The sequence below is a fragment of the Seriola dumerili genome, unplaced genomic scaffold, assembly GCF_002260705.1.
Source record: "Seriola dumerili isolate Sdu_G_001 unplaced genomic scaffold, Sdu_1.0 BDQW01000167.1, whole genome shotgun sequence".
NCBI lineage: Eukaryota > Metazoa > Chordata > Actinopteri > Carangiformes > Carangidae > Seriola > Seriola dumerili.
Window position 1 is genome coordinate 2,521,279 of NW_019174422.1, and position 20,193 is coordinate 2,541,471.

The following is a 20,193-nucleotide window of genomic DNA, read 5'->3' on the forward strand; positions in this document are numbered from 1 at the left end:
AAGTTGGTGCTGATACTGACTATATGTGCAGCTCTGAACAATACAATCAAAGCACATTCAGGCTTATTATTAATCCACTAAATGATATTCAAAACAAAGTCACTCTCCTTTTAATGTCAGGCTGTTTGTCCCAAGCTCATACGAAAACAAACACTCAGGCATGCACAAGCATAAAATTTCAAATATGCATACACACACTCGCACACACACAAAGTTGCGGTAACAGCAGGCTCCCCACGCCGAGCGAGCATAATTAGCACACTCGTTAAGCTCATCTGCATCTCTCTTCAAAGGAGATCGATGCAAATGGATGGGATTTAGCCACTGGCAGCAATTAGGCCAAAAAATATCCTATCTGGAGAAACTTGGTTACGGCAAAGCAAAGTCGGTCTCATCGTGGGGAATAAATGTGTTTTCTGCCCCTGCACTGAGCATATAATAGAATCCAAAATGAATGCTTTCATTTACTCTCATGCCAAATCCAGTTCTGTTCAATCACCATCGGTACCAGCCCTCCTGGTCGTCACATAATCCAGGGCTTTAAGGGAGAATGGAGTTTCATTAGCAAAATGTGACACCATAACCAGTTTACTCTGCTAACAAGTATCGCATGTGTGGCCATATCCTCATATATCTCACTCCTCTCTGCTGCATTGTACAATGAGCCGCACCGCTACACTGGGTGACATCTTCCTTCATTACCATGAACATCCCACGTACAGTGTCCCGCTGCTGTAACTACTAACTAGCAAACAAAACATGTATTTAACCAGAGATGGAAAATAATACCCAACAAATGCAATATTTAACTGCTGTTAGAGTAATAACTGTTTAAAACTACCGTGCCCTGCTGTTTTAAGAAATGACTTTAGCTGTGTTTACAAATGAAACTACATTTGAGACTGTCATTTAAAGATTTACATCTCCCTCACACAGAAACAGGCTTGTTCCTGACAGCCACAGACAGAGAGTTCAAGTATTGGAGTGGTAAGTCTGTCTTTTGCAACAAAGTGGGCTTTGATGAAGATGACAAAATATGAAAATGATCTCAAAATACTGTAATTACACCATGTAAGGACAGATTTCATGTTTTCCATAAAGCTTGTATGCATTCCTTTTGTTTGCCAAAGAGTAACTGGCGTGTAAAGTAATGTGTGGTGTGTTACACTGCATGGTGACATTACTTATCTTTGAGGTCAGTTAGACCCAAACAGGTTGAACTCCCTGATAAACCTCTAACTCCAATAACAGAAATCCTAATAGACTTATTTGGGATATGAATGAAGTCGACACCAGTTACAAGTAAAGAGAATCAAATCTGTTGCATTTGATCAGATTTTTTCTCTTGGTGAGTAAAGAATGAAGTTTGATACTGAGCTTGCAACATTTCTTCTACACTGGTAAGTAAACAGCTGTTGCTATGCTAACATTGCTAACGTGACGTATGTAGCGATAGCAAAAATTACAAAAAGCTCCTTTAAAGATTTATATCTGTAGTAGGGACAAAGGGGTTTGGGTTTGCGTGTCACAAACAGGATAGGGAAGTCATATTATGATGTATTATTTTAACACCATCTGGAAATGAATGGAAACCAATGGCTGTCTGCAAGGGTAAGACAAATACATTGAACAACAGCACACTGTACAACCTAAAATGGTAAACTTAGTTCGGCTCTGAAAGCTCAACGCACTGCAACTTCAGAAAACACATGCAAATACACAACGAATGAATTACCACAAAGGCGTAATCCTAACCACAGGGCCCGGGTTCCAGTCCAACCCCCATGGCCCTTTGCACCATATCATTGTTCCTCTCTCCCTGACTCCTGTCTCTATATTAAGGCAAAAAAAAAAAAAAACTTAAAAAGAAAAAAGGGATGAACCCAGCTGGGACGCACTTGTTATTCAATGCTTCCAACTTCAAAAGTCACAATTGGGCATTGAACCACAAGCCCCATGCAACTTCATCACTTTTTGGTGTCCCCTGGAAACACTTCTCTTGTGTTGTGAATTTTTTTGGCAGGGCATGTGTTGTCAAATTGATAAAGATATCTTCTGAATTTGCAGCGCGTTTGCGTCGAGCTCTCAGGGCCACCGTATAAACTACTGTATTTATTTTCAGTAAAACAACAACAGCTGTTCAAGCCATGAACTTTAGGTAATGATTTATGAGCAGTGCTATCAGGTTTAGGTAATGTCAGTACATCACTTTGATACATTATCTCAAGTATCTCAACGGCTTTTGGATGAAACTTGGTAAACACATTCACTTTGCCCTCAAGAGGGATTGTAATAAGTTTTGGTAACCCCTTGAGTTTTCATTTGGCAGGTCACAATTTCAATTTGTTTACTTAGTCTATGACCAAAAGTAATGGTTCCGGGCTTACCATTTTTGTTAACGTCATTGTGTTGATGTTAGTGCGCTGACATCGCCACGCAGAGCTTCTGGTGCGCCCTGTGGATTCTTGTTCTTTTGTTTTTTATGCCTCCACGCCGGCGACAGCCAGAGCTAGAGTCATATTGTATTCGCGTTGTCAGTCAGTCTGTCCGTCCCATTCTCGTGGACACCATATCTTAGTAACGCCTCAACGGAACATCTTCAAATTTGGCACAAACATTAACTATGACTCAAGGGTGAACTGATTAGATTTTGGTGTTGAAAAGTCAAAGGTCAAAGGTCAAAGTTGCAGTGACCTCACAAAATGCCGTTTTGGCCTTGTGGACGCGATATCTCTGTAATGCCTTGAGGGAATTTCTTCAAATGTGGCACAAACATTCACTTGGACCCAAGGACAAACTGATTACATTTTGGTGGTCAAAGGTCAAAAGTCAAGGTCAGTGTGACTGCACAAAACACTTTTTAGCTATTGCTCAAGACTTCACACAGCAATTATGACTACATTTTCACACAAAGGTTAATACTTTATATGAATCTGGATAAACAGGGATGTCACCTGAAAATAGTGTGAGTGGAGGAGGCGGACAACTACAAGGCGGTAATTCTAGTTTTTTTTTTTATTTAATATTTTTGTATTGTAGAATGCAAATGGGAAAACGAGTACTGCACGTGAACTGTGGAGCTGCTGCAACTGTGTTGATTTTGATTGGTGGATGAAACATCGCATCCTGGTGTTGAATGCTTGCTCTTCCATTATTCCTCAGCATTCCCACCTTTGCTCAGGTTATATTTGAGCGCACGAGTCAGACGGTGAGACACACACGGACGGACAGGGAGGGAGCAGAGAAGCCGGCGAGCATCTTAATCAAAGCTGTCACACAACATACACCAGTCACATCATGGCGTCGTGCTAGGGGCTGCTGAGGCACAGGTCATCCATCTCATTCACTTTACCTTGAGTATTCCTCACATCCTCTGGCTTCAATCAGTCTGTTTTCACACCTTTAATGAGTCCCCCTCTGAATGCTTTTTTTTTTTTTTTTTTTTCCTACCGCAACACCATTTTCCATGGCACTGCACTGATGGGCGTGCAGACACTCAAGGCAGAACGGAGGAGGAGAGGCTGAGGATGTTTCTGTCCATAAGTTCAACATTATGAGGCTTTTAATATTCCAACAAGGCAAATGTTGGCTACAAACGTGATCAGCATCCCTCCCAGCCTGAATCCCATCAGCGGAGTTAATTAGCAGAGGAGTGTGGCTTGGCTTTTCTGAGGGTGTTTGGAGATACCTGATATGGAAGGACAAGTGCGGGTTAGAGGAGGTTAAAGTGATCATTTGGGTTATTTGAGGTAGTTATGCATAGTTAGTGTATTACCTGCAGTAGATTGGAATCGGTGCCCTCTGAGTTTAGAGAAGCAGCTGGGAGCCCCGGCACAGAGGCTGAGCGATGTGCTGCTGTGGACGGGGGCCAGCGGCAAAAGCGCGTTTTTGCCGGTTTAAAAAAAAAAAAAGCCCGCTGGAAAAAGCCAATAGCATATGAAGTGTACACTTTAATTTGAATATTTTAACCGTTTTATCTTGCCCTCAAACAGCCCTTTGGAACTACATTTTCTCAACTGCTGAACTACCGTATTCCTACGCAGAAGTGCACCTATGCTAAGCTCTTTCTGACTTCCAGTTGATAAAATGTAGTTCCAAAGGAACCCCCCCCCTGTCAAATAACCCAAAAACCTCATTGTCCAGCACCTCTGTGGACAACCAGAAAGAGCGGTGAAAAATGTAAAGCTGGCCGTGTCAGGGCTTCTACAGCCAACTTTCCTTTGTGTTGGAGGCAGGAGCGCAAAGAGGAATCAAGACGAGACCCTTTGCAGCAGCTTCACAGCCAGGCTTTATATAAATCTGGGCTCATTAGTCATGTTCCTGGAGAGAAGTTGGAGATGGGAAGCAGAAAGTTGAACCAAAGAGGAGACGCATTTTATTTGTACTATCTCAAAAAAAAAAAAAAAAAAGCATCCAGGCAACACCCACAATGGAATGTCTTCATACATGATTGAATCAGCTCCATAGGCGACTGGCATGTCCCTCATTTAATGCTGCTCTGCTTGACCAACATAACGGAGAGTGGCCATTTTTTTGTGTGAGAAACATACATCCACCATGGGCTTTTTTTAATGGCCATATGCTCATGCTTCACTCTGGAGGAATGTTATCTGTTTGGTTTTTCTTTTCATTCATTTTCATTTTTAAAGCATTCACCTTAAAATTAATGCCACCACAGTCTTAACTATAAAGTTAATCTGTATGCAGCTTTCACAGTAAGGGTTTTTTTTTTTTTTTTTTTTTCTTTTTCTGCTGCTTTCTATAATTGAAAAAAAAAAAAAAAAAAGAAGATATAATTACTTGTGCGAAGTTCGGAACGGAAGACAGACAAATATTTTGAAAGTAACATTGCACTTATTTTTGAGGACACAAAAGCGTCAGTTTGTTTGTTTTATTAAAGGAGAAGAAAATATGTTCTATTCCATTAAAAGTGTTAAGCTCCCAATCAGATTTTTACCTACTTTGACTTTTAAGCACTGTTGACTTGTGTTTGAACTGTACTGTAACATCTATTTCAAGCCTGTTATGAGCATGCTTTGACATTGAATCACTGTTGCTTGTTAAAATAAATGAAGACGGACAAACGTTTTTGTCGTACCTGTCTCCTTTGAAAGAACATTTAATGGCTCCCCTCCCCATTGACATCATTTTATACTTTGCCCAGTGGATATATTGCCATGCTAAGCATTTTTGGTTTAATTTGCTCAAGTTTTGAGGTATTTATCTCCGAGGTTTCTGCCCCCTTCCCAGTATAATGGAGGGGAAATGGAGTCTGTGGTGCTCCGAGCATCAGAAATTGTCATTAGAGAAACTTAACAGCAAACTCTTTATTCGGTTAAAGAGAGGGTTACTTTGGATAAAATGCAATTCCAGCTTAAAGTAAACTGGTTTCCACTCAGAGTAAAAAAATAGTCTTTTGAAGTTTACGCAGAGGAAGGTATCAGCCGAAACATTTGTGCTTGTTACTGTTCCGCGTTACAAAAGATTAAAGAGGAAAAAAAGCCCTGGGGAGGTTTGTCAATTGAGAAACCACCATTCTAAACACAGTTCTGTACATATTTCCTTACATCAACACCCTTTTTAATGAACGAGCTCCTGCTCCATCCCTCTATGTCCACTGCAGATCCACTTAGTCATCTGTCAGCCATTATGCTCTCTTGTACAAATTGCATGTCGTTTTATCTTCAGCACCTTCTATTTGTTTAATTCTTATCTAGATCATCCTCTCTGCTGCTGCAACAAGCCCGGCTTCCCCATGGGGACCATTAAGGTTTCATCTAATCGCCTAATCTAATAATGCTGAAATGTTGAAAGTGTTCTACACATTGCAAGCTAAACTGTTGCTTTAAGCTGAACGCCATCCATCTGGAACAATGATGTTCGTGATAGAGTCATTCAGATGTCTGTCATTTGGATATTCTTCCCAGAGGAGCCACTTTCTGTGTTCATTAGGTTGATTTAGCTCCACTCCTTATGCTCCCTCTCCACTTTGGACGGCTTTGCTCACAAGGCGGCAAGCTGCAACAAAAACAAAAGTAATGTGAACAGTGGATGAATTAAATATATATTAAAAAAAACAAAACAATTACAGTCAGCAAAATGTCAGGCCAGGATAAGTCTGTTTAATAACCTGTAAAATGATGTCTCCTGCTTATTATTCATAATGGAGCCGGAAACATAGACTTTCATGCACACTCTTTGTTTGTAGGTGTTAGATAATGATAAAGTAATGCAATGTGCTGAGTTTACATATAAATCTGCCTTATTACAACTTTATTTTTGTAGTTTCGGTTATCATTTCTATTAACAATGTAATCAATTACTCTTTTATTATTACACATCACCCATTAAAGTAACCGTATTACTAATTATTCAACAACAAAACTAATTTGCTACATTTCTAGAAAATGACAATGGAATCAAGTCGAGGCTGTGAGTGTGAAAGATCAACAATATCTACCCACAAGACAGGATGTGTGTGTGTGTTTGTCTGATAACATTTGTCATCATCGTTCACCTTTACGTACACACACACACACACACACACACACACACACACACACACAGGCGATGTCATAGATCACTTATGCTCACATTCTTTAAATACAACTCTGAGTCCTGCCACATCCAGAAACACTCGGATGACACAGCTGTTGTGGTGCGTATCAGGAACGGGCAGGAAGTGGAGTACAGGGATCTGACAATGGCCTTCAGTGAATGGAGCGACAAGAACTGCCTCCTTCTGAACACCTCCAAGACCAAGGAGATGGTCGTGGACTTTAGGAGGTGTAGGCCCACCCTTCAGCCAGTCAACATTTGAGAGCATGACATGGATGGTGCACACTTATAAATAACTAGGTGTGCACCTGGACAGTAAACTGGACTGGTCCCTGAACACGGATGCCATCTGCCTGAAGGGGCAGAGCCGGCTCTTTTTCCCTTAGGAAGCTCAGGTCCTTTGACATCTGCAGTGAAATGCTGCACATGTTTTATCAGTCAGCGGTGGCCAGTGTACTCTTTTATGCTGCAGTCTGCTGGGGCAGCAGCATGTCCGACACGAACACAAGGAGACTGGACAAGCTGGTCAAAGAGGCTGGGTCTGTGCTTGGCAGGAGTCTGGACTCACTCAGGACTGTTGAGGAGAGATGCATGCAATGTAAGATGGAGGCCATCTTGGACAATACCAAACGTCCTCTCCACAACATTCTGGCAGCACAGAGAAGCAGCTACAGGTGCAGCAAACGTCTCATCTCGCTGCGCTGCAGAACAGAGAGGTTCAGGAGATCCTTTGTTTACAATTATTACCTATTACCTATTATTATTACTATAATGAGCTGCTATCTATCTATCTATCTATCTATCTATCTATCTATCTATCTATCTATCTATCTATCTATCTATCTGGTCCTTAGTGTGGAATTGTCCCCAAAAGTAGCCTATGACAGAAACAAACACACACACACACACACACACACACACACACACACACACACACACACACACACAGCACAAGCTCGAGTACAGCATATGAAGCTATTAATGTTAATAATGACTACATGTGCATATATGATCACAAGGCCATGAAGCCAAAGTTTCCAGGGCAGAGGAAGTAATAAAAAATGCAAAGTCACACAGTGCAGCTCTCTCTCTCTCTCTCTCTCTCTTTCTTTATACGTCAGTGTGGCAGCTTGCATCGAAGGGACGCGTGGCGCTGCAATTAGCACTGGCTGATTCATGGATGTGGAGGCTACGGCAGTGCTCAGATGGGTACACTTAAAAGCAGATGCCACTCCAGCTAATGGGGTGTCTGTATGTGTGTATGTGTGTGTGTGTGTGTGTGTGTGTGTGTGTGTGTGCGTGCGCGCGTGTGTGAGTGTGTGGTGGGGAGATGCTGAGTTATATAGACAGTTAGAGAGGAGGTGGCATACCTTGGGAACCAATGCCAGTGGAGCTACTTTAGCACTAATCTGGCAGGCTCCCCGCTGCTACAGATCAGAGAAGAGGGATACGATCCCCGACCCCAAGGGGCTGGAGGCTTGCTGAGGAACAGAGATATAGGAAAACAGGATGGGAGGGAGGGATGGAGGAGAACAGACTTAACAGTGGCAACTGTGCGAGGTAGAGTAGTGCTGAGCGAGCCTGGGAAATGGAGGGCAGGTGGGGAGCAGGGAAAGAAATCACTACAACCCCTCACCAGGTTGCATACTGGCTGAGGTGAAAGTGAAGAGGGTGGAGGTGAAAGAGCAGATTTACTGCAACAAGGGAGTGGAGGTAAAATAAGTTGAGAAGGTGGGAAAGAGTCCACTGGGAGAGATTTGCTGAGAGATAAGCAGATGGAGGAGGCGTGTTGTGGTTGTAGAAGTATTGGTTCCTCTGAGGAGATGTTGATCACCTTGACAATTATTACTTCTTTTTTTGTTTTTAGATTAACCCTGTACATAAGTTTGTGTTTAGGATTTATTAGTGATTAAATTTACCTTTACATCTAATTTTATTAATATTTGAGCAGCTAAGAAAATACAGCCGCCCTCCTGGCTCTGGGCCGCAGACGTGAGGCTTTGGCTACGGTTAGCAGAAGGCTAAAGTATAAGCAACATTCAACACAGCCACTCGTCACCTGCTTTCATGGTAAATCTACACAACTAACCACTACAACACATTTAGATAAGACAAGTTTTTTTCTTTGAAACACGCGTCCATCTGAAGGGATGTGCACATGCATCTGCATTAGTAGAACAACCAAAAGAAACGTGCTCTCTCTCTCTCTCTCTCTCTCTCTCTCTCTGAAAAGACCTGTGATGGACCAAAGTCTCCATGAGTTACATTTTTTAAAGTCTGAAAACAGAGCCAAGAGAAGGTGCAAACATCTAGTTTGCTCTCGAGCACATAAATTACAATACGCTGAAAGGTGATTTTGCAAATTTTGCCCATTGACGCCAAAACTTTACTTCCTACCCCAGCTTTAAAGTGACAATAATTCATATTTCTATAATAATAATGCATCAAATGGGTAAAGAATGCAGCAATGTGAAAGGGATAACATACTATATCAAGTTACAAAGTGATGATATGTTAATGTTGGCTAAAAAACATCTGTTACTGCAGGTTTAATTATCTCTGGATAAGTTTGAAAAAGCTTATCTTGCCTTGTAAAGATGAAAGATGTTCTTTCAGAAAAAAAAAAAGAATTGTTAATTAAATTTTTTTAATCAGCAGGGATTGATTATTTGGCCACTTGTGGGCAGTGGAACAAGCTGAGAACACAACACTGATATATAGTTGAGATGCCAAATGTGTTGACAAACAGTTGCCAATGTACACATCCAGCAGACATGAAGCTACATTATCGTTTATTTGGAGTTGTGTTTCTGGCCAGCTGATCAATGCAAGTCCAATATTCACTCTCCCTTTAGCTCTGTTTTTCTCTCCAGCAACTCCTGAGTGAAATATCTGGCTCTTCAGCTGCCAAATGCCTCACTGTGGTCACGAGCTGGCTGCTAACGTTGTCTGTCTGCTGTGTGGTGCTGGGCAAGCAGCATAACTGAAAACAGCTGACTGCTGCTGAAAACGGGATTGATTAGAGTAGTGAAACTGAACCAAAAGAGTAAAGTTTCATTTGGAAAATAATCAACAATGAGCTAAAAGATGCTAAAATTCTTGGTAGAAGTAGAAGGTAGAAGTACAGCCTGTAGAGTTAGGTGAAAATTCTTTGTGCGTGCATCACTACACATGACACCTTTCATAGCACAGTTATTCCCCTGTGTCTGTTTATTTGTCAGCAGGATTACCCAAAAAGTACTGAACCGATTGACACTGCACTTGGTGGAGGGAGGGGTCATGGGCCAGGGAAGAACCCATTAAATTTTGGGGCGGATCTGGATCAATTACCATGAATTACCGCTCTCCCAGTGCTCTTCTAGTTTGACTTATTTTTATTGTAAGAATAATTACATATACAGCTTAGCAGTGGATGCATTTGAAAATACTGCTCCTGCTGTGTAAAGTGGAGCCATTCAAAATAAAATAAAAAAAATTATAAAATCAATGTAGTGGAGCGCTTACCATTTCGGCTTAGTCCTTACCGCAGGGGCTGGGGTTTGAGTCCCGAACTTTCCTGTCACTCTCTCTCTCTCTCTCTCTCTCTCTCTCGCTGTGACTATAAAGGCATAACGCCCAAAAAATAGCTTAAAACAAATGGATCGATTTTCATCTCGCAGAACTTGACTTGACCAGAACATGACCAGTGTATGTCTGCTCATCAGCAGCGTTCAGACTGACTTTCTATCACATCTAACTTCCTCTTTTGATGCTTATAGCGGAGGATAATGCTAGCCTTGGTTAGCATTATTAAGTGGAATTAGTCTAATTTATTTATGTTTTTTTCACATGTATTTATTCAAGCCTGGAAGATCATTGATGTTTTCCCTCATTTGCAATTATGTCGAGATACATAGAAATACACAGAGTTAAAATTCAAGAGGACAATCTTCAGGGGAAAGTATTTCCACACTGAGCTGAGGTTTGAGATCATCGTCTTGAATTATCCAGGGATGATGAGCACGTCGATGTTGAGAGTGTGCATTGATAATTCCACGTCTTTAATTAGTAGAGCGAGTTTGGTAGGTTCCTGTGGTCCAGTCCAGCATAGATGTAATATAGGGTGGCGAATGTCCAATAAGGGCTTCATGGATGAAACGGCACAAGTGTATCACGCTTCCGCACCAGAGAGGACCAGCCAACTTTGTGTGGAAGCTGCAGCTTGTCTCTAGATAATATCACCATAATCTACAACTCAACTATACTTTTCTTACAATACATGGGGAAGCTGGATCTGTTTCTGTATAAAAAATCCCAAAACATTTTTTTGCTGCAGCCTTGTGGTGAGATTTTTACTGTGATGTTTAAGTATAAATGATTCATCAGGCCGAATAGCTATACACTATGACTCTTTCAATATTGTTACCATTTAGTGTGGATAGGTCTAGTCTGGTAAAAATCAGTATCTTTAGAAAAAAAGCATGAACTTGGTCTTGCTTGCGTGAATGGACCCTTGACGAGTAATCACGCGGTGTCCAACTGTGGAAAAGATATGAACGAGGATACGCCGAGGAATGACAATTGTTACATCTTTTCTCTCAAAATCATAAAAACGAAAAAGGTCACAGTACGACAAGGGTCACACATGCTTACTGCTACATGCCATTAGCTCCCTACTGAACTGCCTAATGCTTCAGCTATCATTCATGGCGGACTCACACAGCACACTCTCTGCAGTCGCTGTGAATTCACCCAAAAAAAAAAAAAAACAAGACAATGTTAGGATAAATTGCGCTGTCCCCGAACATGAATCCATAAATGTGAGAAATGGAACACGACGCCAGGAGGTAAAGAGCGGGACAGGAGGAGGGAGTAAGGTTGGGAGAGCACCAGTTACTCACCCGGAGGGCAGATGCCTCGTGGTGGGGCAGAGAGGTAGAAAGAGAGATGGGGGGGGGGGGGGGGGGCGGGCGGGCAGAGGGGGGGGGGGGGGGGGGGGAGGAAGGGAGAATAAATGTGAAGCTACAAGGAAGTCAGGGAAGATTACCAATGAAGAAGTTGCAAGTGAAGGTGGGTGGGGGGGTGGGATCAGTGTGAGGAATTCAGACAGGGAGCGATGGGTAAGAGGTTTAAAGGTGTAAGGGCGAGAACACGGAGGACAAGAGAAGGGAACGGAGAGATTTTGAACTTCCAGTGTCGCGCTGAATGAGTGTGAAGCAGTTAAAGGATAATCACCCCTGCAGGAACAGTAGGTGAGTGAGCACATTTCATTTAACATCTATTTGTGCCACGCAGTTCCTCTTCCTCTCCTGGCAAGCTACCGCCCGACTGTGCTAAAGCCCAGACTCTTTTCCCCAAAACAGCTTTGTGAATTAAAAGCTCCTGGCATCCGCTGGCTGGAGTTTGTCCTCGGCCATTTGGAATGACATCTTTGCAGGCCCCCCTCTTCTCTCACCGAGGAATAATAGTCTGTAATTACGCGTATAATGAGTATACGTGTGCACAGGTGAGTGTATATGCATTACCACCGTCCTTAGAATTAGTCATAAAACCAACAAATAATTGTTTCTCTTTGATATTCTGCTTTAATCTCTGTAACAGTGCGGGCTCTCACAGTCTGCAAACACAGAGGGGATTTGTGGGCATGCTCAATGGGTCAGCTTGCAGGAAAGTAAATTAGGTGGAGAGAAAATGGGCTTTCTGCATACTGTGGGTGCCTCAGACAGAAAGGTTAATGGCTTTATGAGATTGCAATGACATATTATTGCAAACACCTCCAAGCAAACAAATTATTTGATTGTAATATCGCAGAATGTAACAGTTGTTGCAGCCTGTTGTTAATGGAATATTAAATCCACAGGCCTGTGTATACGTGTGATAGTAGCTTACAACAGCATGTACACGTGCATGCTTGTGTTTGCATTTACATATGTCGTATTATACTCATTCATGTGCATATGTGTGTGAACATATGTAGGTCTTAACACATTGCATTCCCTTGTGGCTGCTCTGTTCCAGCTCTATCATTTCATAGATGTTCTCCTTTAAAAGCAGAGAGCTGGAAGAAGAGAGCCTGAGGCGGGTGTCTGTAGGGGCCCTGGACCCTGGGGCCACATAAAAGGGCCTTTTGACTGGTCACTTAGGTGTAGAACAGCACTCATCAAGCACAATGCACTATAATGGTGTTCTGGAGGCATAAGAATGTACATAAACACATCAGAGGCGATCTCCACAGAGCAGCAGCTCCCTCCAGGGCTCCACACTGACCTCTAACACAGCATACATCATGTCCGTGTGTATATGTGTGTGTGTGTGTGCGTGTGTTTGTGTGTGTAAGGGGGGGTAGCGTGTGCTTTTTTGTGCAAAGGGAGAGCAAATGGGATCGTATGTGTCATGATACATGTGTTTGCTACCTTGTATCAACGTTGTACATCAGTGACAAACCACAAGGAGTCGTGTGAAACAGGCAGTGAGGTTTGTGTGTGTGTGTGTGTGTGTGTGTGTGTGTGTGTGTGTGTATGTGTGTGTGTGTGTGTGTGTGTGTGTGTGTGTGTGTGTGTGTGTGTGTGTGTGTGTGTGTGTGTGTGTGTATCTTGGTGTGGGCTCAGCTGTCAGGTCTCCCTTGTGGGCCATTACCTCTGATGCTTGGCTAGGGTCTATCAAGTGTAGGACATCAACATCACCCCTGTACATGCAGACAGATACACACACACACACACACACACACACACACACACACACACACACACACACACACACACACACACACACACACACACACACACACACACACACACACACATACACACACAGGTTCTCTACCAACTCACCTTGGCCTGATGGGATATCACTGGGGGAATGTACATCCACACCACCAAAGACAATTTGTCTTTATAGCTGAGATCGTGGCCCCATGGCGGTCTCTCTTTGCCTCATCTGTGTCCCTCAGGTAGTTTGAGGTGTCTGAAGGTAAAAGGCGGGATGGGTGGACATGATGTTTTGGTTGATCGATGACAGCCTGGCTCCCCACATGAGTGAAGAAGCAGCCTGTTTCCCTGCCCGGGGTTTATATGAGGGAGTATAACACTGGCACATGGATGTTATGCAGTAAATCTTCTCTACAATGAGATCTGGATGCTGCCTGGAAGCACATGGGTGTTATCTGGATATGTCTGGGGGTGGCGCTCATTATACTTCACTTTGACTGTGACTGCAGATAGTGGTATGAAAACAAGCAGAGATGGAGCAGGTTTTTTTTTGGGGGGGGGGCAGACTTTTATCCTGTGAGCTGGGAATTCCTGGCAGGTGCCATCCCACCAACTGTAGATACATGGCTCTGCAGTAGGAGAGTGACTGTGGCAGATGTTTGGCTGTGTTACGACCCTGGTAATAAGACAGACGTGTGGCTGTGCCGCATCAAGAGGAGCAGGTGCTGCCACCACACAGCCATTACCATCTGCATTGATGAGATGAGGGACTCAGCCATGCTGGGTTTTAGATGGTTAGTATCCCTTAAAGTAAAAACATAAAATAAATAAATGTGCAAGCTGGTGAAGTCAACAACCCACCCCAAAAATCTGTATAATTTCCAAAAGGGGATTGTGGTGCTGATTAATGAATGTAAGTGGATATTATATCATTTTTATCCTTTAGTGATATCACTATAAAATTCTTTTAATACCCCATTTGGTGCTCAAAATACTGTTGTGATGCTTATCCCCCAGTGATTAACATGGTTAGCCTACTGTAGGGATTACCCAGGCAGAAACAGAGAATTACATGCTCTCTGTGTTGCAACAGTAAACTATATGATGGATGGAGGGGAGCCACTGAGGTATGGATGGATGGATGGATGAATGAAAGGTGGTTGGGTGATTAGTGAAATGATAGCAGAAAAGGAGATACAGGACGGGGGGATGCACAAGAGGAGAGGGGTGAACAAAAAATAAGGGCTAGTATCACTTTAACGTCCTCTGACGTCATGCTGATGCGGATCTGCCCGGCTGGATGCGAGCGGAGGAGAGGGATGCCGAAAAAATGAAACTCCTCAGCACTAATTTTTCACATCCCTCTGCAGGAGAGGATGGAGACCAACCTCACGACACCCTCAGTACAAAGGAGCGGATTAATACCTCATCTATTTTCGCCGCTGAGTGAACGTGAGAATGCTGTCTGCGCGACAGAAACTGAGGTAAACGCGACGCATTTTTAAAAGAGAAAGCGACCATATTGAGGTCAGAAGAAAGCGTTGCCAAGACGACCAGCTTGCTAGGGAGGACACTGCGGCGCGCGTCACACGCCGGGGACGAGCGAGCAAGCGAGCGTGCTTGTGCGCGCGCGTGCCACAGCGAGCCGAGGCGGTCGCGGCGTCCACAGCAGCAGCAGCGGCGGCGGCGGCGGCAGCAGCAGAGGCAGCGTCTTTCTCACAAGACTACCGGAGGACCGCGCCGTGTACGTCCACCGTTAACGAGGCTTGCACCCTGGCTTGAAGCGCTGCTCGGCGGTGTCGGAGCTTTCCTCGAGGGGATTTATTGAGGATTTATCGACGACATCCCAGAAAAACGCTCAAAAGCCGAGTACCCGCGACCATTGGTCAACACAGGTGACACTTCCCCAGCTGTCAAATCCGCCGAGTCCCTGCAGACACGTCCGGGTTATTTGGGGGTTATTTTGTCATTAAAGGGCCTCGATAAAAAACAGACTTTCTTCTTGAGGCAAACCGGACTGTCAGCAGAGAAATTAATTAATATATCGCCGTGCTCGAGAAGACGGTGACCGAACCGAGCCTGTCTGCTCGAATGGGGAATCATACTATATCCTGCTGTATGTGGTGTGTAATGCAGTAGAGTTGCTTTATTTTTGGTATTCAGTCTCCCCCTGTCATTGTCTCCAGTAATGAAGTCCCACCTGCCGGCCCGGTTGGATTGAACGAGGTAGTGCTGCCGGGGGTTGCATTTTTGGTGTTATTTTTTTTGTCTTTTTATTTTTGTCTTTTAGTTTTTCAAATGTTTTTGTAGGCACACTTTTTGCTCGTTTGACATTTACCGCAACTGGAGGAAGGTTTAGTGAAGAGGACAAGGAGGAGAAGGACAAAATCTCAGGAAAAAAAAGAGAAGGAAACATCAGTGGGAATCTGGCACCATACCCGCACCCGTGGATCACAAATTAACAGGTAGGCTGAGGTTTACATGTTCAATTCTGATTTATTTTATTTTAACAGTATTATTTTTTTAAACTGAGGAAATGATTCTAACTGAAAGAATCCGAGTTGCACACTAAAATATATTGTTTCAATTGATTGTTTCTCCCAGTTTGCATTAAATTAGCATTTTAATTGTGTGTGTGTGTGTTAAGAAATGAGGATGACAATCAGCAAATTGCAACTAAAATTAGCATATTTTTCTTTACAAATGTTCATTACTTTTATTTCCTGCATTTAATTCTAAAGAATATTTTTGGTAAATTAATGGAGATACATGTTGTCAACAGCACACCCCCGAATGTCATTCTGTTGTATGCTACTTGCACAGTGATTTGGCCAATCTGTTGGATTTAGCAGCATGTATCTGTGTGCTGTATGTATGTGGATTTGTTGCTGTTGTGAGTGGTTATTGCCTCATGCAGGCAAGCTTCCTCTTCATATCAGAGAAGATGCATCCCCCTGTAGCCGTTAATGAGGACCTGGACTCAGAGCTGCTCTGGTGAAACGAGAGAAACAGAGGCTGCTATTCAGTTAGACCAAGCTCATTTCTCTGTCCTCCTAATATGCAAAATTTATATTTTATTAATCTAAGTGCTTTGCTGAGCTTCTGGATCACTCATTGTGCATACGGTGATTATCGTGCATTTCTTTCATTGTGTGTATTGTTTGGGAAACAAAGAGTGAGAGGGGGAAATTTTGCAAGCAAACCAGCCTGTGATGCAGACAGATGTTTGGAATGATGCACGCTCACAAAAGTCTCCCTTCAGCAGTTAAACCATCCCTCAGCTTAATATGAGCATCTTTTCATGGGGTCTTTATACTCAAAAGATCCCAGGAAACGCCATGGCCATGAGAACATATTCCCCTAAATGCCTCCCTCCACACACACACACACACACACAAATCATTGCACACACACAGCACAAAGAATGGGGCGCATTTATATGCTGTGGCTGGTGTTGTGGGGCATTCGGATCGGCAGGGCCTGCTAGATGATAGAATTCAGCAGGGACAAGAAGACCTCTGTTCTTATCTGCGGCGACGAGAAGGGGAAGGCAGCTCCACTCAGCTCAGCTTCTCTCCTTGGTTTAGGCAGCTAGCCTGCCCTATATAGACAGATAGGGACATCTCTTCTGTGAGGAGAAAGCATTTTAATGGAGGCGGGGGGAAAACTGCGTAACTGTCCTTGTACTAAATAGATGTTGTCACAAAGGAGTTGTTATTTATCTAATTTCCTGGAAACTTTGAAGACCAGTGGAGATGTTTAAGGGGGGATAAAGGTGGCACGCTAATGCAGTGTGTGGAGTGATTGCTGGCATTTGTGTTTCAGAGAGAAAAATGCACAAATACAGAGAGAGAAAAAAAATGTAAAAACAGAGGGAGACATTGTAGAGCATTTCTGCAGAAATCCAATACGCTGCTTACAAAGACACAAAGAACATGTAGCCTTGTGGAGGAGGCCTGTACGCACCACTTTATATGTGTGTTTATGTGTGGGAGAAATTCTTCAATTTCTCTGTCTCTGTGTGAGTCCTAACCAAATGCATGCAAAGCCCCCTGAAACCATTGCTCAGTGCCATCCATCCTGGACAAGGTGCAGCAAAGCTGCAGGCAGATGGGACGAAAGTGTTCAGTGCATGTCGTTGGGTAGATTGATGGCTCCTAGTGCGGGTCGCTAAGCAGTCAACAGATGCTGGCCAGTGTTGTGACAGGATGGGTTGAAACGGCCATCACATTCCCACACACTCACACTTTCACAGTCCTTAAAAGCCCCACCATCTCGGCTTCCTGCTGCTAATTTTATCCCTTACTATTTATTTTCACTGTAGATAAATCAGTGACAGCAGGTCCCCCAGTGGGTTAGGATGTTTTCTGACTGGAGATGACAGCGTTTGCTGCTAATTTTGGTGAGAGATGTCATCTGTGTAAAAAAAAAAAAAAAAATCTTCAGGATAATGGCAGCTGACATGTTGACTAGAGAACTGGAGACTTGTGTGATGAACGCCGGTGAAATTAAATGTTTGTTGAGCAAAGTCGAAATAAATTAGTAAAGCCAAGGCTGGCTGAACATACAGGTCCTCGGGGAGGCGCTGTTGTTCACATCTTCCTTCTGTTACAAGAAAACTATGTGTGTCAGTCATTGCTTTGAAGGCGCAGAAGTATATTTCCAGAACTGCTGGCAGAATTGTATTTTCCCTCAATAGCCCTAAATTTGTCTTCTGCTTTTCAGCAAACTTGAAGTTTCCAGTGTGACAAACTGTGCAGTTAGCAGCTGTGTAATTGACAGAATATTGAATAATTGTGGGAAACAGTTTGCACATTTGAAGGATCTGTTTAGGAAAGGTGTGTTTGGCAGACACACACTTAATGAACACCTAACTTAGGGAAGTAACAGACAAATATATCTCAGCGGAGCTCTGAGTGAAGCTTCTGTATTTTGGCAGTTGCTATGACATATACTTGTTGCTGTGGCCTCATTTGTGTCACTACTATGAAAGCATGTTTTTCTCTGCTTCTCCAGTAGAAAATAAAGCTGATTAAATGGAACAGCTCTATAATAGATGCTCTTTTTTTATATAGCAGGGTTAGGTCATTGACAACATGCTGTTCACAATGGGAACATGCTTCTCCTTCTCCCCGTTGCGCCAGTCTCCTCATACAATCACCCAGTGTTTTACATGTGTTTGTTGTCATGTGCAGGCCATCGCTCCCTCTCCATTAAATGAAATTGACTTTTGGACTACTTCCCTCCTCCGCATGCTCTTGTAAAACCATATATACCCCGCATGGCGCCTTTATCGCCTTTATTCCTCATTCATGTATTCATTTGTTCTTCTTCTCAATCCATTTGTGGCAGAGTCACTCATTTTGGTTCAAAGGAAGCCTGGCTTCCTTGCTTTTCTGCAAGTAGTGTGTGTCGTTGCTATGGCAGCATCTTTTTGAACGGATAGGCCCCACAAAGATTTTAAAATCTCAAGCTCGTGTTTTGTTTTGACTGGTTCGTATTTTGAGGTCCAGCATGTGTCTGTGTATTAAAGCTGCAGAATTGATAAAAAAAAAAAACCCAAAAAAACGACTGACATCACCACATCGACTACTGGCAATGTCCAAATTGTTGGAGGATGGAGGATTTTTTTCTGTATGATAAAGCCCAGTAAACAATGTTCCCTCTATGCTGTGCAGAATCCCGACATGAAATCGTTATGACCAAATATTTTATTGCATTCACAATGTGCAATCCTCAGCATTAACATTTAGTTTCATTTACTCAATTGTTTTGCAGTGGGGGGAAAAAGCGTCTTCAAAAGTTGGACGTCCATTTTTTTTGCTAATACTATGCAGTCCCCGACTATATGGTGGTGAATATTGATCTGGCAGTTTGCTTTTAGAGTCACTGAAAGAAGGAAGGTAAAAGATTATATTATGTTCTTGAGGATTGTTCTCTGAGACCAGTTCCTCAATCTTCTCTCCTCGGCCTGTCAGTGTGTCTGTTTTGTTGCAATTCTCTTAGAGGGCTGGTCTCCCACAGTCCCTCCACAGCGGCCCATCTCTCTTCTTTGTCTGCGCCTGTTGAATAGATCTTTGCCCTCTAGGGTGCAAGATGGAGACGAGGGGTTAGAGCCATTACTTTTCTCAGCTTCATCCTTCCTCTCTCTTCCTGCCTGCCTCAGTCTTCCTCTTTTTCTCTATATTGTGGTATTTTCTGTGGTTCTGTTTGTCTCTTCTTACTTTATCCGTCTCTGATGTTTTCCCTTACACGCCGTCTCCAAGCAGTTCTTCATCTCTCTCCTCCTTTTGTCTTCAAACCCCCCCGTGCTGTCCGTCATCCAGAGGTGAACAGTGCTGTGCTGTCCCCATTGTGCTCATTAAGGTTAGATCAAGGTCGAACACTCTCTGACAAATTTTGATCGAAAAAAACCTGATGTTTGCTTCCCGAGTCTCCGGCCCACTGCAGCAGCAACCTTCACATCACCGCTCCTCCCGCCCCCTACTAGAACCAGGCTGACCACCAGCCAAGATCAATGAACATTTACTCCTCTTTTCTTCAAAGAGATAAAAGCCAAAGGAAGAGACACAGACAGTGAGAAACCACCCAGAACATCCATGGGCTGGCTCAGAACTGCTAGCTCCCTTCTTAAGTTTGACATCTCACGAGGTTGGATACAGCCCCACATTCTCTCAACAACGGGAAACCTACAAAGATTAAAACCACTGTTGAGTGATTTCTGAAAAAAATAATTCCATTCATAATGGAGGTGCAAGGCTACAATGGGATTTCATGCCTCTGTGTTGCAGCGCCGGGCCCTGAATAGAAAGCATGATACAGATTTGATGGAATCAACAGCACTGGAGTCAGCAACAGCCGGGATTAAATACATCCTGCTTTCTGGCCAGTCAGATTGACTGACAGTCAGAATCCATGTTGCTCTGAGTGGTGCAGCTCATCCCTCTGG